Source organism: Condylura cristata, unplaced genomic scaffold, assembly GCF_000260355.1.
Source record: "Condylura cristata isolate star-nosed mole 26May11 unplaced genomic scaffold, ConCri1.0 scaffold00019, whole genome shotgun sequence".
Classification (NCBI taxonomy): Eukaryota; Metazoa; Chordata; class Mammalia; order Eulipotyphla; family Talpidae; genus Condylura; species Condylura cristata.
This window is the reverse complement of record NW_004567120.1, coordinates 29,962,282-29,986,878: the sequence shown is the minus strand read 5'-3', so window position 1 is coordinate 29,986,878 and position 24,597 is coordinate 29,962,282. Positions and strand designations below refer to the sequence as shown.

The window sequence follows — 24,597 nt, the reverse complement described above, 5'->3', positions numbered from 1 at the left end:
CTGATTCAGTAAGTAGCTTGAAAGTTTGATAGAATTGATCACTCACTGGCCCATGGGCCAGGAAAAAGGTAAATCAATAAACAAAAAGAATCATGGTGATAAGAGAATACACCTAATCTGCCTTGGCTTTTAACTGAGCTGTATCTTCTCAAGAGTAAAGAAAATTTAGATGGAAGGCCCACTCTACTCTGCGTAGACTTGGGTCTCACCTCTGGGCTATGGCTTCCCATTCCAGGTAAATGTTAAGAAAGACTTGCCAAGCTAGAATAAAACAAAGATGGTCAGGGACTAGAAAACCCTGTCTTATACACAATGGTTAGAAATTTGGGCATTTGGTGTCTGTAAAAGAGACAGTTTAGGCCTGGAGTGGGGAAGGGAACTGACATATTTTAATTACCACCTGTATACCAGGCACTTGTCCATATTATCTCCTTTCATCCACATATTGTTTTATGCAGGTGGTATTATCTTTCTTGGCGATATCTGTTTTTGTTTTTTTTTTAAGATTTATTTATTTGTGCATACAGAACTGGGGTACAGGCCAGAGGCTCAGGGGCGGTGAGAGGCTTCACCAGAGACAGAGTGGGGACCAGAACAGGCAGATCAATAAAGTACACGGCGGTATCTGGTTTTAACATGAGAGATAATAAGGAGCAGACATAGGATGCACAGCTTGAGAGCTCATATTTTATATTGGAGTCTTCAAGTATTTGAAGAACAATAAGGTAAAAAGGAATGAGGATTGATAGGTGATACTCCAGAGGATATCCTTGGTTGTGATAGTAGTTATAGTTGTAAAAGTATCAGTAGTATTAACAATTAAAACAAAGTTGACACTATGGAGCACACACTTTTCTCCAGAAACTGTGCAGGCACTTGACTTACACTAAGATGTTTAATCCCTACAATAATCCTGTGATGTCTGCACCATTATTATTTCCATTTTACATATACGGAAACTGAAGCACAGCATAAGTCATGTACCTAACATCACACAAGTGAGGGAGAACACATATGAACCCAGGTAGTGATAGGAAGACAAATTTCAGCCTTGCACTGGGGGAAACCTTTCTAATCAAATTATCTGGCAGTGCAGTGAGTGTTCTGAGGAAGCAAGGACTTTTCCAGCCCTGAAAGTGTTTAGGCAATACCTGGTTGTTACTGTCAGGCATGCTGTGCGTGATATGCCTTTACTAGTAACAAGGGTATGAGCAAGATGAACTAAAAGACCCATTTCAGCTCTAAAATAAGTTGACACACCTACAGGTTCTCAGGCAACTATGCCTTTTCTAGGCCTTTTGTTGACACGGTTGGTTATTTGGAGCCCATCGTTAGACAGGCTTCACTTCTGTTACTCTGTATATGAACTACTGGCACGGGTTAAATAAGTTAGTGCACTGGCCCAACAAATGGAGAGAAGCCATTCTAAAGGCTCATTGCATGAACAATTTTAGAAATCATTGGACAAGGTCAGAAGAAACCCATTAATGAAAACTGATTAGCCTCCTGGGTTCTCAGTTCTTAATTGCAATAGTTTATAATCCCATGAATTTAGTACCCACTTTCAAATTCCAGTTCTCTCATTTTATCTTAATAATTTCTTGCATTAACCTGCCATATGGTTCTTCCCTTTCCAATCTTGTGATAATGTCACTTATCTATTCATTCAGACACCTTTGTATTTCAAATATTAGCCAATTACAAAAGCCATCTGGGATTTATATAGCATTCTCATCTAGAGCACAAAGGATTTCATTTAATTTAAAAATACAAATGTACCATGCCATGAGGAAAATAACCCATAGATGTAGCAAAATAGCTAGCCTTTTCTCCCTCTCCTCAGTTTTCTTATCTTTCTTTGGCTACTTTCTGAAAGGAGAAAAATGAGCTCTTTAGGAATTCCAGCATTGTGCATGGTAGAAGTGAGAAGACACTATCATTGCTCAGTGATGCTCAGAAAGCCAGTTAGAGTGTGACTTGTCACTATGTCCTGCGACAAAAATGATAGTAGGTTGTCACCTGGGAAGGGAATGGTTCAGAGAGAAACTAATCAAAACTTGCTCAGTAGAAATAGAAGTACAAAAGCTTAAGGCTTCTTCATCAGTGCCGCATCAGACTAACTAGAATCCCCACAGAAAGCAAATGAGAGTCTTTGAATGTGTCCATTCTTTCTGGAGACTCACTGATCTCTTTGTTATTGTGTACTGTACAAAAGATCGAAATCAGGATCCACTTACACTGATGGAGTCCCTGTGTTATGTGAAGTTTTTATAAAGTTCCCAAATGTTCTAGCTCCTGGAAAAGGAAGTTCTCTAAGTGTGGTCTAGTTATGTTTCACAGCTAGTCCTTCGCTCAGTTCAACTATACTTTAGCACCAATGATATTTCAGAAGCAATGTATGCAACTTATGTCATTAAGACCATTTTCACTTTCCTAAGTGAGGCCTTTGATTTACATAAACACGTTCTTCAGAAACCCCATGATTCTTGACTTAGCGGTGACCCTATAAAATGGTTTTCTCTCCATGTGGTTCTTACCAACTTAGTCTTGACCTGGAGATCCAAAATTCTTGAGGACTATCATTTTTAGTGAAGATTAACTGAAGATTCTCTTTGGGTGAAGGTGAAGGAGAGTTCAAAGACTGTTGGCAGCTCCATTTGCTATCACAAAAAGCTTCTCCTTGTGAAATCATCTCCCTCTTTTTGTGTCAAGGGTAAAAGTTTCAGCAGAATTTGTTCTTCCAGTTCCTTTCAGTATGTGTTATCCGCCAAGGCAAAACATTCATGGTAATTCATGTGGCATACCATTTCAGTAGAGTAGAATGATAGATCTAAATGAGATGTTATAGAACCTTAAACTTGATATCCTTGTTTTATAGATAGGGAAACAGTCCCATAAGCATTCAGTAACACAACTGAAGCCATGTTAACTAATTACTATCAGTCTAGAGTAGGACCCATGTTTCAGGGCTCTGAATCAAGTGCTTTTCTACCATGTATGTTGCTTCATGCCTGAATTGTTTAGAAGTTACTAGATATGCATATAATATATAGCTATAGCTGTTATATATTTTATCAGTGGCAATTAAGAGCAAGTATGGATCTGAATTTTACCCTTTATTACTTTTGTGAATTTATACATTGAAACTTAATGTCTGAATCTCAGTTGTCTTGTTTGTGAAACTAGCATGATAAGAACACCTACCTCTTAAAATTGTGATGAGCATTAAGTGATAAATGTATACAAAGCACTTTGCAAAGAACCTTGCACATAGTAAACTCTCAGTGAAGGTAACTTAACTAGGTAGCTTTTTCTTTAATGTATTCAGTTCCCCAGCCTCCTCCCCAGGATAAAAATTTTTTAGAAATATTAACTTTGTTAAACTGGTGTGCAAATGTCTTAAAATGCAGTAATATTCTTCTAGCTAAACTGAGTCTAGTGTATCTGTTTTTTCCTAAGTTAACTGCAGCTTGATTTGGTTCTGTTTTACCTCACATCTATTTCCACAAACAGGAAATTGTCTTTTCTACATTTTGAGTGGCAGGGATGGTTTTATAAACCTTATTGAATTACATTAGTGTTCCTCTGTGGTGGAGGAGACACTTTCATTATAAGCCTCTGTTCCTAGGTATTTATCTTTTTCATAAAATTATCCTTTAGACTGAAATAATTTCAACTTGTTTTCTGTTTCTGATGGGATAGAAAAATTGGAAGGTGGGAAAAATGGGGAAATTTATTATAAATTTTATTTCACCACTATAATCACATTTAAAGATTTTCCTGTTTACCCTAAGGTTTTAAAATGTTAAAACTCTGTAAGAACCCAGAAATACAAAGCACAGTTATTTTAAAGAACAACTTGCAGAAATTCTGCAGGAAACGACAGGTCAGAGTCTCATGAAGACATGTACCTGGCACCAGCAGTTCCTTTTTCAAGTTATCTTCAACAATTCAGATTTTTTAAAACAGATACATTACTTGAATCAGACTCTGTTCTTTCACATTCCCAACTGTTTTCTTCTCAACACTGTTGGAAAATATTTGTCAGGAAAAAGAGGAACAAAGTAAACAAAAAGGAGGAGTTAGGGAAACAAGGAATTTGTAAATGGAGTTGGAGGCTCAGCCAGGAGGTGAAGAAAAGGCTACTTGGAGATTCCCCACAGCAATACCTGGTGATTTGGGTCAAATTGCTTTCTCTCATGGTTGACCCTTGTGGAGGAAGCTCAACCATTAGGGATAATCACAGCTAGAGGAAGTTGAGGCTCTGAGAGAGGAGTAGAGGCAGCTGAAAGAGCATTAGGGTAGATTTAGGAGAGCAAGGGGAGTATAGAATCATCAGAAACAGCACAGGATATAGGGCCAAAGTCTGGGGTCAGTAGATTAGAAGCTAAAGAAAGGAGGAACACGAAGGAGCTGTTTAATCACTGGAACCAGTGTTAAACTATGTGGTCATTGCAAAATTGACTGTAACTTTTCTCAACAACTCTCATTGAAAATGCAAACTCCAGAGAGTAGGGTTTATTATCTGTTGATTCACTGATTTATTCCTAGCGTCAAGATCCCTCCTGTGCTCAGAATAGGCATGCATTATTTGTTGAAAGAATGATCCACTTAGAAATTTACTTTATGGTTTTCTCCCACTAGTGTAAAGATAACTGTGTATATGAACTGCCTCTGTGTGCTACATTGGAATGATAGGGAGGAAAAGGTGAAGAAGGACCTTAATCCCAACATGTAAAGCAAGTGACAGTGGAGACCTGGACTCAGGCAAGCATGGTTTAGGGATCTCCCTATAGAGAGTGTCTCAGTTACTCACCATAAAATTGCTCTCCTTTTTCAGATCCCTTTTACCTGAATCCCAAGGTATGCTGTCCTTGGGATATCCTTAGAAAGGAGGGAAACCAAAAATGCAGTTCGTACTGAGAAAGAAATTATTTAACATCTCACCTGCTTCAAATAGCCTATAGCAGCTGTTATTCCATTGCCTGCTCAATAAAACAAAAAAAGGTACAACTTAGAAATCAGAAATTCTTCTCTACTCCTTTCTCCATAAACTTATTTGAACCTGTGCACAACACTGCTTGGGCTTCTTTGCCAACTTCTAAAACAGTGTCCGGCACTACAAGGCACACAATAAATATTTCTTGAATGAATAGCCCGTATGTTCTTGAAAGACCACCTGTGTGTTAAGGCTCTTTCTATAGCACCCTACAGAACAGAAGGCAATGGCAGGAAGCAAAAGCAAGAGGAACTGGACAAAAGGAGTTACAGTTGCAGATATATCCAAATTCTGATGCACTTTAGGGAACCCCCTAAGAGTCTCACGTAAGTTACCACTACAAATTGACATGTGGAGTCATTTTTTCAAATGTGTGATGTGAAGCCTCAAGGAAATTTCGCACCTATTTTCCTTCTGGGTTACGTAAAAAGGAAATTTAATGTGTGGATGTACCATTTTACAGGCATGCTTACACTTGGGGTGACTTTTAAAACATTTGTGTCTTTCTTATGTTTCTCTGGCCATTCGGTTAATGAGTTATGTTTAGATATGTAATTCAAGACATATGAAAAAGTGTTCAATATCACTTGCTATAAAGGAAATGCAAATCAAAACAGCAAGGAGATATCACCTCTTCCCTATGGCCTATATCAAAAACATGGAATCAACAAAAACAAAAGTCAGTGAGGATGGGTAAAAAGGAACCCTCACTTAGTGTTGGCAGGAATGCAAGTAGGTGTAGCCTCTGGAAAAAAGTATAGAGATTTGTTGCTGAAAGTGGAAAATTCCACTGATCCAGCAGCACTTCTATTAGGTATTTATACTAAAAAAAGGAAAGTAGGGCCCTCCCTGGTGGCACAGTGGGTTAAAACACAGCACTAAGAAACTAAAGCAACTTCAGCATGAGTTTGATCCCCACCCTGGAGTTGACCTACATGGTGCAGGCAGCAGATCTCTCCTGATGCACCCCCTGATTCCCTCAGCAGTGTACTTTGTCGATCTACCTGTTCTACTCCCCACTCTGTCTCAGGTGAAGCCTCTCACTGCCCCCGTACCTCTGGCCTGTACCCCAGTTCTGTATGCATGCATATTTTTTTTTTAAAAAGGAAAATATTTATGGATGCCTGTTTGCATAGCAGTGCTGTCCACAATTGCCAACTCGTGGAACCAACCTAAATGCCCTTCAGTGGATGAATGGATAAAGGAAGTGTAGGATATACTCAATGGAGTTCTACATGGGTGTTCGAAAAGATGAAATAATGATTTGAGGCACAAAATGGAAGACACTGAAATGATTATGTTATGTGAAAAAAGTCAGAAAGTGAAAGATGGATCTTAGATGGCTTTACTCATCTGTGGACTATAACTAATAAAAGCCACACGCAAGCAGAATACGCAGGAATACTTCTTGAACTCAGTGGAAGAATTTAATGCTTACCAGGGGTAGCAGGGTAGAGGGAGGGAGGAAAACGAGAAGGAAGTAGAGGGGGCATTGGCACAGGCCATTTTGTGGAGAGTAAGTGGACCATGCATACATATGGAAGAACAAAAATATAACCCCAAGATAAAATTAAAAATTAAAGGACTTCTTCACTCCTAATCCCAAAACATTTGAGTGTAACCAACATTTTGCTAGAAGGGATGGCATGGAATGCAGATGTGCTTTCTACAGTATGAAAGTTGGAATTCGAAGCCTGTAAGGCTTCTGGGCAGACCCAGGAGGCTCTCAGCTCTAGAAGCCAGGAAATAAAATATCATGGACAAGACTTTTTTTTCTATTTATTTATTTATTCATATAGAACTGGGGTACAGGCCAGAGATGCGAAGTGTGAGAGGATTCACCAGAGACAGAGTGGGGAGCAGAACAGGCAGATCGATGAAGTACACTGCTGAGGGGAGTAGCGGGCGGGCCAGGAGAGGTCTGCCACACCATGTGGATCTTCTCCGGGGCAGGCTGGAATGGAACTCATGCGGCAGTGGCTTAAGCTTCTTAGTGCTGTGCTTTAACCCGCTGCGCCACAAGGGAGGGCCAAGGACAAGACTTTTAATGTAGATCTAGATGTGTAGAAGGTGAAAGTAGTACAGGAAACATGGACCAAAAACATTCGGCAACCTTGTACTTCCTGCATCGAAATAACTGTAATAGAGCATTAGTGGGAGGTAGTAGGCTCTAGTGAATTGTAACTTTTTCTTATTGGTCTCATACTACTGAATTTTTGGTATGATATAGATTTTGTCCTGTTTATTTTTTGCTCTTAGAAAGGGTACCTCCCAAGTGTGTGTATGCAGCTATATTTAGTTTCTACCTTTAGCTCCAGTTGTGTTCCCGAGTTACATCTTCAACTACTCAGATGGTATTGTTTAGTCAAGACATTTATTTTGAGCATTATAAGATTTATGATGGCGGTGCTGTAAATTCCAGCTTTAAATTGATGTTGAAGAATCGATAAACTACTTAGCAGAGGAATAAATGACTTGAGGTAAAAATAACCAAGTAAAATGTAACTCCCATTTTCTGTTCCAGTATGTGTAGTGAGAAGAGGAATACTTGACAAAGAGAGCCTTTAACGGTTATTATCCTCAAGGTCCTCTCCTTCATTTGGGTTAACTTTGCAGGTACTCTTATTTATTTATTTTTAATTCAGAAAGAGATGATCATGAAAGGAGGTCAGAATCTGCTGATTCAGCCTGGCATAGGGCTCAGGGTCATGAAAACAGGCAGACTCTTTTCCTAAAGATGTCAGGACTTTTTACCTCATTTAGAATATCTTTATTTCATAAAAGATATTCAGGGGAGTATTTTTAATATTATAATTGAATGGTACCAATTGGCTTTTTCCTTTATTTGGTTTGAGAACAAACCAATGATCATCTTTTCTCCCATTTGACCATTGTACCAGATACTGTCAATCAGATCCAGGAATTAATTCATTTCAAAATCTATCAAAGATGTATCGATAAATTGGTGCTAGATACTCTGTTAGATATTATAAATACAATAGTGAATAAACCAGCATTGACCTTTGAGGCAGACAAGTAAACAAAAACACACACACATGCGTACATATGCACAAATACATGTCGTATTTACTGACAGTGTAAGCGCTAGGGCAGCTATGGATAAGAAAAAGAGAGGACCTACTTAAATCACATGGAATGTAGGTTTCTCCAAAAAGACGCAATCATATGAAAGCTGATGAATGACAAGGCAGATGCCACATTTAGAGCCTGTGGACATCAAACATGGGTCCCTGAAGCAAGAAAGGAACAGAGGAAAGGTCAGCATAGTGGGCTGAAAGAGGATAGGAGGGCTTCCCTGGAGGTGTAGGGGTTAAGTCTCAGTGTCATCACCACAGTGGCCTGGGTTAGAATCCCTATCCCCAGCCAGGGAGGTGACCCCATATAGCAGAGCAGACCTGTCTTGTCCCCTGTTCCCCTCAGCAGTGTATTTCAGTAGATCTGCCTGTTCTGCTCCCCCCCTCTGTCTCTGGTGAATCCTCTCGCCCCCTGAGTTTCTGGCCTACATCCCAGTTTTTGTATGCATAAATAAATAAAAATAAGTCATAAAATTAATGAAAGGGGATATGACATGAAATAGAGAGGGCTACATCATACAGCATTTACTAGTCTCAAGAAGTTTAGATTTTATTTTAAAATCCCTAGGAATCCATAGAGAGGGTTTAGCACAGGAGTCATATGAATTGCATATGTGTGTATATATAATATATATTATATATTTTATACATATATAAACTATTACTTTGGCTGTTCTGTGGAGAATAAGTTAAAGGGGAACAGGAAAAGAAGCATCAGCCTATTTATTAATTGATTGTAGAAATTTGAGTGAGGGAAACTGGTGACAAAGATGATGTTAGGCAAGATAAAGAGAAATGGAGATTCAAGCTGTATTTTGAAATTAAAATCAAAAGGCAGGGTTTGCTCATGGTTGGGAAATACAAGGAGTTGAGAGAGTAAGAATTGAGGCTGACTTCCAGTAGAAAGAAAACAGTGATATGGAATAAAGGGTTATTTGCAAGAACAAAGTATAGGTGAGAGGGAATGGGACTCAGTGACACAGTTTTATTTTAATGGGGCAGAAGAGAAAGAATATAGATTAACATGTAGGTCCGTTTTTCAGATTTGGTTATGGGAAGAGAACGGAGCTCTTTCTGATGGTTCTTGTTTACTCCCTAAAGCATAAAGCGAGATTGTCAGCTAAAGGCAGGAAACAGGAGAGGAGTGGGGAAGATGTGGGAGGATTGAGGAGAGGTGAAGATGATACATCATAGTCACTTTGAAGAGTAGGAAAGCAATTTTAATGCAGAAGTAGCTTGTCTGGGCAGAGATGAGTGCTCAGTTGAGGCTTGTGATCATGAATACTTTAAATCAAAGCGAAGTCCATTAGCTCAGCTCTGTGAATTTTCACTAACCATGTTTGGTAGTTTATGTGCAAGCCCAGAAAAAGGCAGTTTAACTGCATTCATCTTACATTTTGCCATATGAGTGTATCTGGGAGTGCAAAATAATGGTACAATGGAATGAACATTTGATTTGGGATTAGATCTGGTCAGGAATGCCAACTCCAGCTATGTGGAGACTGTGTGACCTTAGGCGAGTCACTGAACTTTGCTGGCTCACTTTTCTCATTGGTAAGACAAGGTTAGTCTAAATCATCTTTATGGTTCTTTCCAGCTCTGAAATGCATGATTTTCCAAACCTTGTAATAATTTCTAATCTCAACCAATCTCTTATTAATACTCGTGGTGTAGTTAAGCATGTAGATTTCAGAGCCAGACTTCTTAGATTTGAATTCTAGCTTCTCTACTTTCAAGCTGTGGGACGTTGAAGAAGTCATTTTAACTTTCAATGCCAGAGCTCCTGTATCTTTGTTAATAACATTAAATTTTCCATACCTCAGTAGGGTTACTGTGTGTACTAAATGAATAAGTGCCTCTGATGTTCTTTGAACAGTGCCTCGCATTACTGTGCCTTCAATAAATGTTAGCAATTATTACTCCAAGTTCTACATCATGCTTTTGGCCATTAAACATATGAAAGCTTGAAATTTCTTTTACAGACGTGTATACCAAATGATACCATATTTAGAGTACTTCATGTTGCTTCATGGTGGCATAGAAAATTATTTTGGAACCAGATGAACCTTGATTTAAATTCTGTGTCTGCCATTTACTTAGATGTGAGGCCTTGGGTAATGAAATTAAAAGAGATGATATTAAAATTCCTCTCTTAAAGTAAGGACAACAGGAATATTTATCTGATATTTTATGGGGAGAAATTAGGTGAGCTAGTGCTTGCAAAGCACCTGCCAGTACAGGGCAGGGCTTAGCATATATCAGGGATTTAATTAAAACAATGATGATGTTTCATAATACCATGCTCTAATATTTACATCCTTATGTCAATTCCTGAAGTAGACAGAACTTTTGTCTTTGGTACTTGTTATTTTCCTGGAGTACAGATGAGTAGTTGGAAACCTGTCATAGAGAAAGACTTAAAAGAAAAGGCTGGATCAGCCACCTTTTTTGGATGTTTGTTACACTCAATTTTGTAAACTTAGAGATTTCTTTCAACTTTGAGGTCTTTCTTCAGAGTTTGAGTATTACTTGCTGGTGAGGATGGGCTAATAGAGTCCAAAACAAAAGTATGCATGATGATGGCCCTCCCTGGTGGCGCAGCAGGTTAAAGCACAGCACTAAAGAAACTAAAGCCACTTCAGCATGAGTTTGATCCCCGCAATGGAGGTGACCCACATGGCATGGCAGACCTCTCCTGACCTGCCTGCTGCTCCCCTCAGCAGTGAACTTCATCGATCTGCCTGTTCTGCTCCCCATTCTGTCTCTGGTGAATCCTCTCACCGCCCCTGCATCTCCTGCCTGTACCCCAGTTCTGTATGCATAAATACATCTTTAATTTAAAAAAAAGAGTATGTATGATCTCTGCCCTCTAGGAAGGTACTGTTGTCTTTGATCCCATCAATCAAGCATCAGGACACTGGCCATTTCTCTGAGATTCTTGAGCTCCTCGTGGAAAGGATGTAGCTGGACCCTCAGAACTGCTGTGGGAGCAGTATATTGCTTTCTAGGTTTGAAAACAGCCTACTAAATTGTAATTGATTTTTTGTAAGGAAAACAAATATGGAGGAGAGTCCCTTATTTAAATACTTTGTAGTCAAACTCAATCACAAATGCCACAAAAAGGAGCAACATCAATAGAGATATTTTAATCTCAGTGTTATTTTCCGCATAATGTTACACAGATAAATCAGACTCCATTTTTTTTTCTTACCAATTATTGCATTTCACAAAAATAATAGATTTAGTTCTTTCTGACTAAAATCTTGGTCATTCATGTTAAATGTACTTATCAACCTGCTGATTTCTGCTTGAATAATGTTAGTGCAAAATTTTATCAATTTAAAATGAAGAGTAAACTTTAACCTCACCCTAATTTCCCCTTGAATGTGATAGCTAAATAAGTGTCTTGAACTGAGAAGCTGAATGACCTTTAGCAGAGTCTGCAAAGCTGATTAGTTCATGTGAATTAATGGGTTTGCTCTCTGCCTCAGATATTTGCTCATACCTGTTTTTCCTGTTTTAGAAAGATTGCAATAATAATTGGTATGTTACCAGGATACACCGTTCTAGTGCTGGAGCATCAACTCGGATATGTTGATAGCATTTGCAGTTGGCCAAGTTCACTTCACTTTTTAATCCATTTCCCCTTCAGAAAAATGATAATGATGTTATCTGTCCTTATCTATTTTGCTTGGAGTTTGTAAGAATAAATGAAACATGATAGAAGCAGTTTGAGTATAAATACATAAATTATGACTTCTCAGGAAGTATTTTGGTATACTGATATTTATGTTCTTAGAAAGTTCTTCTCTTTTATAGAGTACATAATACACTGCATCAAATTTAAAGAAATACAAACACACACCCTCATGTTATCTGACATAAATTTTGAAAATGGTTTGTAGAATTTGATTACCATATCAATATAACTAACTATGTCTGTATCTATCCAATCTCTCAATAATATATTCAGGAAGTATTTACTAAGTTCCTACTATGTGCCAGGTACTGTGATATGCTAAGGGAAAACTAGAATTAGTCTACAATGATTCTTGGTTCATGAACTTATAGTCTAGTAAGGAATACAACAGTGTTAAGCAAGGTTTAACACTTAATAAGAGTGCTGAACCTGACATGAAGAGTAGAAAAGATGGAAAAACTTTCCATAGAAGAGACATTCATGCTGAGGATTAAAGAATGAGTAATTGTAGCCTAGCAAAGAGGAGTAGAGAAGAGCATTCCAATCAGAGGGGAGAGGGACAGTATCATTGCAAGGCTTTGAAGTATTTGAATGTGTGTCTCTGTTCACATTTCAAAATCAGCCCATTTAAGGGTAGCCTGTCTCTGCCTAAATTTGGAGGAACTTTATGACTTTTCAAATCCTGTGGATTATTGGCCTGGATACACTATATGAATGAAACCCTGCTCTAAAGTGAACTGGTTTTGTTCTTTGATTGTTTTTCTAACTCCTAAAAGTCAAATTCTCAAACTTAAAAGTTTTGAAACCCTGCTCTAAAGTGAAATGGTTTTGCTCTTTGTTTTTCTAACTCCTAAAAGTCAAATTCTCAAACTTAAAAGTTTAATTAGAACATTTCCATGATTTTGACCATTGTTTATTTTGTTTATCATAATTGAGATGATTGCACATTCGCATTTAGCATGAACGTAAATATTTTTAAAGAGTTTCTGTATTTGGGCTGGGTTAATTAGCCTATCAGTCAAGAGTTGTGCTCTTCAGCACATAGTCTGTTTTATCTACATAAACCTGAGCAATCATGGATATTTCTGATATTAACATATACTCAGAAACCTCTAGTCTATGTGATTTGGATAGTGACCATCAATAAACCATTTTTAAGACCATGTAAGTCAATGTTTAAATTAGTTGAAATTATTTCCCTTCCAGACTTCCTAGAATTTATTTTCTTCACTAAGCTTGGGCTCCTAAAAACTTTCAGTATTTGAACTATTTCTTGTTGACTTTTAAGAATTGTCATAGACCATTTGCAAAGTATCAGGCTGCCTTCTGCCTGTGTTTTCCTCAAACTGTTTACCCTTCAAATTAATGTCTGAATTTAACTTAAGCACAGCAAAGTTCACCTGAAAGTAGAAAAAGTGGTGTGTAGTTTACAAAAGGCCATAGTGACTTATCACATTGGCTTCAGCACAGAGCCAGTGTCTGTAGTTGCTGTCACTTTGACACAGCAAATGAATGATTTCAGGTGGGGTCTTAGTGTGCACTTGAAACATGTAGTGAAAGTTTTTGTTGTGTAGTGATATAAGCTTATCTCTTGGCATGACTTCATTTAAAATAAAAAGACTACCTAAGCCCAACTCTTATCTTCTCTCTTAGCGTGGACTGCATAAGCTTTAGGCTGACATAACAGGGTTCAGAGTTGAATATGTCTACTGCATCTAACTAATTCTTGAATGTGAGAACTGATAGTTGTAAAGGAAATGCACTCTGTTCTTTCTTAAAAGTCTTATGAAGAACTTCAAATATAAGGGAAAACATGGTATATGCAGTTTATAACCACTGTACAAAATTACAGTTGTGTTTTCTGTCTTCATTTCCCATCCTTTAACAATACAAAATTGACCAGTTGAAGTTACTTTGTGTCCTTGATCAAGTTTTCTTCGTTCTTCCCCAGAAGAACTACCACCCTGAATTTGGTGTGGGTTTTTCCTTATTTGTGTTCATAAAATTTTGTCATACTGTATATATCAGTAAGCAACTTGTTTTTTTCACTTGACTTTAGGATTCCTCAGTTTTATCTATGTAGTTATACAGCCTGTTCATTTTAGTTTTTAATTTTTCTCTAATTTTTAAAAATAGGACTTTTTGTTCTTTTTTTTTTTTAGTAAGATAACATTGCTTTACAACACTGTATATGATTCAGAAATAACAGGACCCTACTGCTTCAGTTGTATTTTACCAAATCACACCCATCACCAAGGCACCCATAGTCTAACACCATGAGCGATTATGCCCCTCCCCATCCTATTCCTTCACTCCCCTCTTTTTTGCCTCCCTCCCCTTCCTGTAGACTCAGTTTACAGACGGAGTACCAGCATGGTTGAGTTCTAGTGAGGACCCACTTCCAGGTTTCAAACTGCAAGCTTGTATCCTCACATGGTGTAAGGAGGGATAGAGAGCTCTTTTATAAAGGATATTAATCCAATCCCAATCATGAAGGCTCTACCTTAATGACTTTATTATCTTGCCAAAGCCACTCCTCCAAATAGTAAATACATTGGAGGTAAGGATTTCAATGTCAACTTTGAGGGGACAGAAACATTCAGTTCCTAACAACTTCTTCATACTTCCTGCAAGTAGTATAGGAGGATTCCTTCTTCTCCACACCCCCAGCAATCAGTATTGTCACACTTAAAACATTTTGCCAATTTTGTGAGTATGTTTTAACATGCATCTTTTTGTTTATTAGTGGGTTTGATGTCTTTCTCTGTGTTTATTGGCCAGGTGGGTTTCTTCTTCTCTGAATGGACCATGCATATCACGTTCTCATTATTCTGTTTTTTTTTTAAAGATTTATTTATTGGTTCATACAGAACTGGGTTATAGGCCAGAAGTGTAGGGGTGGTGAGAGGATTCAGCAAAGACAGAGTGGGGAGCAGAACAGGCAGATTAATGAAGTACACTGCTGAGGGGAGCAGCGGGTGAGACAGGAGAGATCTGTTGCACCATGTAGGTCATCTCTGGGGCTGGGGGTGGAGGGATCAAACTCGCACTGCTGCCACCACTGGCCAGTCAGCAGTACTACATTTTAACCTGTTGTGCCACCAGGGAGGGCCCCCATTATTCTATTTTGTTAGTCTTTTTCATATGGATGTGAAGATTATCTATTCTGCATAGGTTCTCCCTTGTTTTATAAATACCATCTTTTAGTCTGCAATCTGAATTTTAATTTTGTTTGTGCTGTCTTTGTTGACCAGGATTTTAAAAAATATATTAAATAAAATTTATTGAGGTCTTTATTTTTTTGGTATAAAACTGTGTGAGAAAGTGTATCATTATCATTCAACCTGGACTCCTTATCATTAAATTTAAATGAAGCAACTTGAAGTAAATGCAAAATCACATTGCTGTGACTTCGTGTAAGACACACGGGATGTTATCTACAAATTCATGAGTTTCCATCACTAAAATTGTAACTTCAGTAGAACAATAAAAAACTTAGTTATGCAAAATGAAGACATTCTAGAGCTCTGTTATACAGTAATGTGCCCATAGTAAACAATACTATACTTAAAATTTTATTAAGTTGATAGATCTCATGTTACATGTTCTTTTAGCCATATTGAGAAAGAACGTAAGTAAATAATTCAGTATGTGTATTTTCAGCCTAAAAGAGTAATATCATAGGAAGTCTAAGTGTTAGTTCCTTCAGTTATCCATAATAGTATTCCTCAGATGAGCCATTTTATCTACTGGTCTTTTTGTATATAAGTGAGGGAATTCTATCATACGGTCTCTGAGTTCTGTTCTGGTTCTAAGATATGGGAAACAAAAAACGGTTTAGGTGTAGGCTAACGATTTCGAACATTCAAATGATGCCGATTTTTCTCAAGAATTCTACTATTTCTTTTTTTTTTTAAGATTTATTTACTCATACAGAACTGGGGTTCAGGCCAGAGGTACAGGGGCAGTGAGAGGATTCACCAGAGATAGAGCAGGGAGCAAGAACAGGCAGATCAGCGAAGTACACTGCTGAGGAGAGCAGCGGGTGGGTCAGGAGAGGTCTGCTGCCCATGTGGTCACCTCCTTGGCAGGCGGGGATCGAATTCACGCTGAAGTGGCTTTAGCTTCTTAATGCTGTGCTTTAACTTGCTGCGCCACCAGGGAGGGCCCTGTACTACTATTTCTTAGAGAAATAGTGTACTAGAGTAGTACTTTCTTAGAGAAGTAGTGTAGTAGAGATGTGTAGTACACATCTCTACGTGGGGGTCATCATTGGTGCTAAAACAATTCCCATAGGTACTTTTGGAAGACTGAAATGAGAAGAAGGGTAAAAAGACAAGTTGTAGAAGATCGGTGATCTTTATTGTGATAAAGATTAGGCCTATCATGTGGAAGTGAACTGGTCACAGATGTGGATCTTAGAAGCATTCACCAGTAGTATCTGACTTATAGAACATTGTCCCTTGCCCTTAAAGATGACCCTTATCCCCCCCAAACACATACCACCATGTATTCTATAAACTTCACAAACTTAATTTTCATGTGTAATAAAAATGTACCCCTTTTCTCACTGTAACTGTGATCTTCCTTGCAAATTGTTCTATCAGCAATATATAAAGACACATAAAGAAAAAAAAGAGGTGGGCAATTCTAAGGAATGGCTTAGTTAGATCATCAAATCAAACTTCAGGTTAGCACAGTCTGTATAAGGCTTAGTTTGGGGAAAATAAAAAATATCATTGTTGGAGATTTGACTTGGCCTTGGTTAAAGGACCATGAAGACGGACATTTCACCGCTACCACTGTAGAGCCCAGTACAATAGCAGTGATGCCGATCTTGGCAAATGTGGACCTAGCAGTATTACTTTAGGTCGTGTACTGTAAACTTCCTTTGTGACAGTGTTATAGATGCTATCTGAAGTGGGTACACCAGCATCAATGCTTGTTACCATTGTGGTGACTGGTTCATTGTGTTTTCAACAGCTGCACATAAATCAACCCCTCTGTAGTGGAATAGCTAGTACAGCTACCAACAAAAATAAACTGAACTATCATTTTCTGCTCCCTTTAAGTACCTAGAGCAGTATGTCCCTGCTAATAAACTTAGTAAAACTTTCATGGACACTGCCATTGGCTTCTTTGGTCACCTTTATTACCATTTCCTGTCAGTCAATAGGAACAAAGCAGGATTCACTTTCAGGTTAGAAGATTTTGAAGAAAATATTAACTAGCGTTAGCTAATTAAAAACAACTTCCAACCTTCTGACCTTTCTATTACACAACAGAGCAGTTATGAACCTACTGTAAATGTGCATCTTTGGTGTGCTGAGATATAAAATTGGTAGTTTATGCTCTACTCTGATGTGGGCTACAGTACACTAAGTGAAGGTCTGCACAGGCATATCTCATTTGATTGCGCTTCACCTTATTTTCATTTTTCTTATTTGTTAGGTTCTGTCCAAATTAAAGGCTCTGGCCACCCTACATTGAGCAGGTCTATGGGTGCCTTTTTTTTTCTCCAACAGTATGTCTCTGTGTCACATTTGGGTAATTCTCGTAATGTTTCAAACTTTAATTATTTTATCTGCTTTGGTCATCTGTGATCAGTGGTCCTTGATGGTACTATTGTGACTGGGGCACCATGTACTTCACCCATATGAGATAGCAAACTTCATAGATAAATGTTGTGTAACTTCTGACCACTCCACCTCTCAGCTGTTCCCCCATCTGGCTTTCTTACTCCCTGAGACACAGTGATATTGAAATTAGGTCAAGTAATAGCCCTACGCTGGCCTCTAAGCATTAAAGTGGAGTCTCACATCTCACTTTAAATCAAAGGATGCACATTGGAAACCTCAGATAAGCCAAAAACTACTCCCAGTGAAGATGCTGCGAACACTGTTGAAATGACAACACATCATTTAGAATATTACAAAAATGTGGGTAACAAAGCCGAGGGTTTTGAGAGGATTGACCTTAACTTTGAAAAAAGCTCTATTGTGGGTAAAATGCTGTCAAACAGTATTCAGGCTACAGAGAAATCTTGCGCGAAAGAGTCAGTCAGTGCAGCAAATTCATTGTTGTCTTAAGAATTGCCACAGACACCTCCAGCCACCTTCTTGATCAGCTGATAGCAGTCGATCCTGAGGGCAGACCCTTCTCCCATAGAAGAATCAGGTCTCACTGAAGGTTCAGGTGTTGGTTTGCATTTTGCATTTTTTTAGTAATAAAATATTTTTAATCTTAAAGATAAACACATTAGTTTTTAGACAGAATGCTTTTACACATTTAATAGACTACAGCATAGTGTAATAATGACTTTTTTTAAAGGATGAACACAGTAGAGCAGTGCAACATGTTGTAAACATAACTTATATACACTGGGAAACCAAGAAACAAATGCGTGACTGGCTTTTTTGTGACTTATTTGCTTTATTGATGTGGTCTGGAGCCCACAGTATCTCCAAGGTGTCCCTGTACATTCTACAGCTCAGTAGGGTGATATCCAGAAGGCTTTTTTTCATCTCATGGGGGTATTTGCTATCATACCCAAATAATTTTTGCTGTTGGGGTCAACCTCCCATCCCACTACAAGGGGTAGCAAATATCTGAGAGTTCTGCAGATGTTTTTGGACAAAGCACTTTATCACTACTTGACATATATTTCACTTATATATTTTGTTCATTTTCTTTGTTACCTACTAGACTGTGAGCTCCATGAAGGCAGGAATTTTTATTTTCAGAGTCTGTTATATAATAATTGCTCAATTGTATCTGTTAATTGAATGGAAGGAAAAATATCCAATATTTCACTGAGGCAGCCTTAGCTCAGATTCCTAGGATAGCTCTAGCTAAGGAAGAGTAAGTAAACGTAATTCATTTTTACTGAGTCTATTGCTGTGTATCAGATACTGTGTTGACTGTTTTACTTGGTTTATCTCAATTAAATACTGTAAAGGCTCTGTGAAATAGATAGTCTCCCCTGTTTACAGATTAAAAAAAATAATAATAATGTTCAAGGTGTTAGCGATTTTGCTCCAGGTTCCACAGTTGTGAGTGGCAGGGCAGTTCCACTGGAAGGTTTGGCTCCAGAGCCTTTGTTCCCCTGCCCTTGTCATCTAGAATACCAGCTGCTCCCTCCTCAGTAGTACCTCTGCTCCCAAGTAAGGTCACCTTGGTTGGGGAAGGACTTTAGAAATGGGAAATTACTCTTGAAGACACCTATAGACAGGATGGGAATCCCAAATGCTCCCATGAGGAGGAGTTCTGTCAGTAAGGAGATTGGAGTATACTTCTGGATATCCTATGTATTAATTAGCTGTGACTTCACCTCTCTACCACTCCAGAATTATCAGAAAAATGAAGGTGGGTGGGTATGGTATTAAACCAGGTTACTGCCTAGGCCCTTTCAGCTCTTAAGATCTTTTCTCTGAGTGAAGGAAGGTTTAGCAATTGAGAGGCATTGTTTATGTTCATAGTGGTAGCTCAGATGCCTTTCTATATTTTACTTTTCCTGTCAACCTTTTTGGCACATCCCACCCCCACAAAACAGGAATGATAATTAATCCCTCATTTTTTAACCACACTGCAAAATTGTCACCAACTCTGTTCCAAATCTCATACTGGCTGGACATTGAATATTGTATTAGTCTTTCAGCTCACGAGTATTATGCTACCAAAATACATGGCTGTGTTAATCTTCACAATGGCTTTTTGCTTCCTTATTGGAAAGTAAATGACCTTATAAACTATTCTGGAATGTAGCTATAGAACTGTTTGCAAATGAGTAAATATAGTTAGGGGAGGTAGTGTGATATACCTATTCAGTCAGTCCATCAACAAATATTGAGTGCCTACATGTGTTAGGTATTGTGTTAGATGCTAGAACTCTAAATAAATGTCAACTTTACGTTAGTCTAAACCTTTAGAAGCTTTACTGGGTAAATAAGCCTCTTTAAACCCCAGTTCTCAATTTTAATAGAAAATAATACCTGTTCTACCCACTTCAACTCCCAGATTTGTAAAATTTGAATAAAAAATGACATGAAATACCTCTGTTAACCATGTGAAATCCATGTGAAGATTTTAGTGAATGGGGTTATTTTAGTCCTTGGACTTCATTAGGGTAATTTGCCCAAAGTCTCTTAGTGAGTCATCGATAATTCTAGAAGTAGAAATCATGTTCTGATGATAAAAGTTACATTGGAGAACCCCTTTCTGATTTGGAAAGAATTCTCGCAGAACACCCTTATGATGCATAGTTAATATTTTGACATTTAGTAGACCATTCTTTGGCCTTCTTTTCCACAGGAAATATTTATGCCATTATGCATACCCTATCCTTTTGATTACTTTTGTTAGTGTGCACATGGTGTTACTTTTGCTTGAATCTCATACACGGAAGATGATTTTCCAGTAAGTCTGATAGCAGTTTCTTAGTCACACAATGGCAGCATTAACAGTGATGTCCTGTAACAGAAGAAAGGTTTCAGTGATGTGAGAAACTGTGCCTACAGGCTGCTGGCTTCACAGATTATAAATTTTTCCTCTCCTAGCAAAGTTTAAACACCAGCTAAAGTTTGTATTAACTAGAGCAGGTGCTTTGCTGGTTGTGTGAGCTGTAATTCAGAGCATCCTTTATGTAACTGACAACACACTCCAAGACCACACCATGCCCAGCTGCTGGAATGTCTTGTAAATTCGCCAGTTAAGTGTACTCATGTAGTTGATAGCAAATTGTGGATCACTTATTTCTGATCAGATTGCTTGTTTTTATACAGTAAAACCTTGAGGATAAACATTTCTAAGTTTTCCCCTCTCCCCCTCCAGTTGCTAGCAGAGTATTAATTGTCATCACTGAGTAGAAGAACTCTGCTTTGGGTTTGGCATTGGCTTTGCTTCCTAAGTGAAAGAGACCATAACTCCACTCACTGTGCCAGTGCCATGTCTAAGAAAGTGCAACATGGTAGAAAGGGAATGAGTTGTTATGAGGGAAGGGATGGGTGGCCAGACACTGTTATAAAATGTGCCACCAGGCATGTTTTAGACCCTGTAGAGTGCACTGTGTTATTAGGATATACTCTAGCCCATGAGGGTGGTGTGCATGCTTGTGCTAGGGCTGGGGGAGCAGGGAGCAGACAAGATGCCATCTGCTTAGGAGAAAAATCTGTAATTATACAACATGACTGGGATTTATGGAACAAAAGGAATGCAGGTAGAGCCTGGAATGGGTGGCCAAGGTAAGGGAAGTTACTAGTAGTGTTGGCATGGTCACAAGGAAAACTTCCTTAGTGGTTCTATCTCAGACATCTTCTCTAGGAAGTTACTTTCTTTCTTTTTAATAAAAGTTTACCTTTAATAAGGTGACATTGGTTTACAACACTGTATGTGATTCAGAAATATAGGTTCCCACCACCAAGGCAGCCAGAGTTCTCTACCATAGTCTATTGTGCCCCCTCCCCCTTTGCTTCCCATCCTTGCTGTCCCCCTCTGGTAACTTCAGCTCTACAGTCATATTTTTAGGGGGCTTATTATTGGTTTGGTTTTATGTGACTTTTTGTTTTGTTTCTCTCTATTTCATATATAAGTGATACCATACATTATGACTCTCTCCCTCTGACTTATTTTCCTTAGCTTTAGTCCCTCCAATTGCATAAATGTTTTCACAAATGCAAGTGTTCATCTTTTTATAGCTGAGTAGTATTCCACTGTGTTTATATACCTCATCTTCTTAATGCACTCATCTGTCAAGGGGCACTTAGAATGTTTCTATAACTAGCCATTGTGTGTGCTGCAGTGAACATAAAAGAAGTTAAGGAATCTTGGATTAGTCCTCCTTTCCCTTCTGCCACATCCAGCTTAAATTTATTTCATAAGTGCTAACAGGTTTCCCTCTATCGGTGATACTATTTGTAGGAAAAATACAGAAAATTAGATATAATCCAAAGTTGCCTTGAAACCATCATCATAACGGAATGGGCAGCTTTACCAGAAGTATGAGATCTTTGGGAAATGATGGTTTAGGCAACAGGGAACATACCAGGTTGAGAACATAAGGTTAAGAAATGAATCTGGATCTGAGTAGAGTAGCCATACCAGGAAGACAGTTATATAGTCTGACATGAATTCTAAAGATGGAATCAACAATCACATGTCTCTAAGGAAGTGAGACTAGGAGTGGTAGAAAGAGAATGGCTTGATACAGGGAAAGGTGGCTGGAGGACTATTATAATTTTGTCTCCAGGCATGTAGAGTGACTACAGAGTGCAGTGTGGTTATAACATGCTGTGTTGGTGCGCGCGTACGTTCGTGCACGCATACCTGTACTAGTGTCAGTTGTCTTGATTATTAAGGAATATGAACAAAAGGAAAAAAAGGTTAAAGCAAAACCAGGCGAGGCATTTTAGTTGGATATAAAGGAAAAGACCCCCTATAGCTGAAGCCTGGTATGTGCATTGAGAGGGAAATCGGATTCTTAAACACTAAAACAATATTAACCAATATGCTGATATTCTTGGAACATTGACTCCTAATGATTCAGCTTGTCATTGCTTAGGGGAACAAGAGGTTACTACTCCAGTTTTCAACACTTTCTCACAGTGTCCTGGGTTCCTGCAAAAGTTAGCAACACTCTTGGGTGCCAAAACAAGGAAAATAATAGTGTGTCAACAGAGGCTACTAGCAATGGTTCCAGTATCAAATTTTGGCTATCACTCCCAATCTCCGCTCTTCCAAACAAGCACTTAGCAATGAACTGCAATTCTGTGTTTATGAAGCTAAAAGGAATGTATAGAATAATGACTAAGTAAGAAATGATGGCGGGTTAAGCCCACCCTTGACTGTTCAGGAGCTTGCTTTCCTCTTTGATGGTTATCCATACCCTCCTGTCCCTTATTCTCCATTCTATTCTCTGTCTTTTGGTAATTTTACTGTTTATTTGTTCTTTTATCACAGAATGAGCAGAGAAGGAATAGGAAAATGACACTTTTATTAGTCACCCTGCTACCTATTAGTGTTCTGGTGAAGATTCTGATGGAGAAAGCAGCAGAACTTTGGACCAAAATGAGAGGTTTAAGGTCTACATAAATTTCGGTTTTATGACCTCCATCTCCTGTGAAAAATGAACTAATTGTATAGTTTTTTCGTGGAGGGGACTTAATATAAGAGGAAACTCAGACCCTTAAGGAAAGTGCTGAAAGTTCTGTTTTTCAGACACCCCCCCCATTGCCATGTTAAGCTACATAATAGTCCATACTAAGCAGGCTTCCAGCAGGCCCAGGGGATGAGTAAATGAAACAATTTAATGTGACATTTACAATAAGATGTTGTGATTTTTGTCTTTTTTTTAGTGTTGGTCAGCACTTTTTTTCTGAATCACCTTTACAAGTTTGTATTCATTCAGCTGTCATTTATTTTTTCCTCTGTCTCGGTTTTCCTAGATCCTATCTGTAAATTATTTTGTTAGTATGACCCAACTGTGTTCCATTTCATTCAATTCCTGATTTGCCAACTAATTACATGTGGCTAATAATTAAGCCACACATATCATTTTATGGATTATTTATGAAGTACAAATCTAATCATGTTATAATACATGTTTTTGAAAGTAATGGGTTTTCATCATGGGTAAATTGACTTGGATCACAAGGGTTATCCTTTGTGGAGATTAAGAAAGCAATAAAAGTGACATTACTTTTAATAAAATATGTGTGTCGTGTAGCATGTGTTTATTTATGGGAGAGAGAAAGAAGTCAGAGTTTTAGAAAAATCAGTTATAAACTTCAAGAAATGAATTAGAGAGATGAAGAAATGTTAGTGTTTTAATAAAACATTTTATAAGTAAAGCACTGGGCAAATCTATTTTCCAGAATCAAATAAGAAATGATAATAAAAATTAGAACTACTTCTGTTTTTTTTTTTTGTAAATCCTTGATTTTTAAAGATATTACATATGCTACAACTAAATGAATATTTTGTGCCAAATATCCAGGAAGCCAACCAATATGTTTATGTTTTAGAGGGAGTCTGGAAACAACAGAAAGACTTCATAATTGTTATCATTTGTGAGTAGAAGATGCACTGTGGCATAACTGACCCCATCCTTGCAGAACTGAAAAGAACTCTTAACAACAGAAAATATTTGTATCCCTGTTTTCATTTGAGTTCTACCTTTTTGGGCCTAATTAATGTTCAGTTTGGAAGGATTGCAATTAAGACTCAGTCTGCTTGAAATAAGTTTCTTCTCAGAATTGCCTGCTTACCATGCCGGTTTCCTTACTTCTAGGAAATCATTTGTAAATAATTAACTTAAGCAGTGGTACAAACGGAGCCATTGATGAGCTTTTTATGACTGCTAGTAATTCTTACAGATACAACTCTCCTGACCCCTGGATCATAGTTGGAGACTCAGCTCAGCCACTGGCTTGCTAGGAAAATGGTCTAGTCATGTGGTCTCTGTGAACTTAAGTTCCATAAATTAATGGTAAAATCACGCCTTCTCTGGTAAGAGAAGTAAGTAAGAGTAAGATTATTCATTGTGATTGTTGTTGAAATAAACTCAAACATCCATTCAATAATAGCAGTTAGTGATTTTTTTTTTTTTTGCTTTTGCCTCTTTTTCAACTTTACCTATATCTTGTCTATAGGCTCCAATGTCTCACTGAGTTAGATGACAAAATACAGTTTACTTGCCCTCCCTGGTGGCGCAGCTGGTTAAACCACAGCATTGAGAGGCTGGGGCCACTTCCGCATGAGTTTGATTCCCGCCTGCCGCCTGCCCCGGAGGTGACCACATGGCGTGGCAG

The 24,597-nt window shown here is 38.2% G+C and overlaps 1 protein-coding gene across 10 annotated transcripts in view; it reads left to right on the top strand.

Annotated features, from left to right (window-relative positions):
* Positions 1-24,597, top strand: part of ENOX2 (ecto-NOX disulfide-thiol exchanger 2) — a 237,387-nt gene that overhangs the window by 58,464 nt on the left and 154,326 nt on the right. The gene's annotated exons all lie outside the window — the stretch shown is intronic.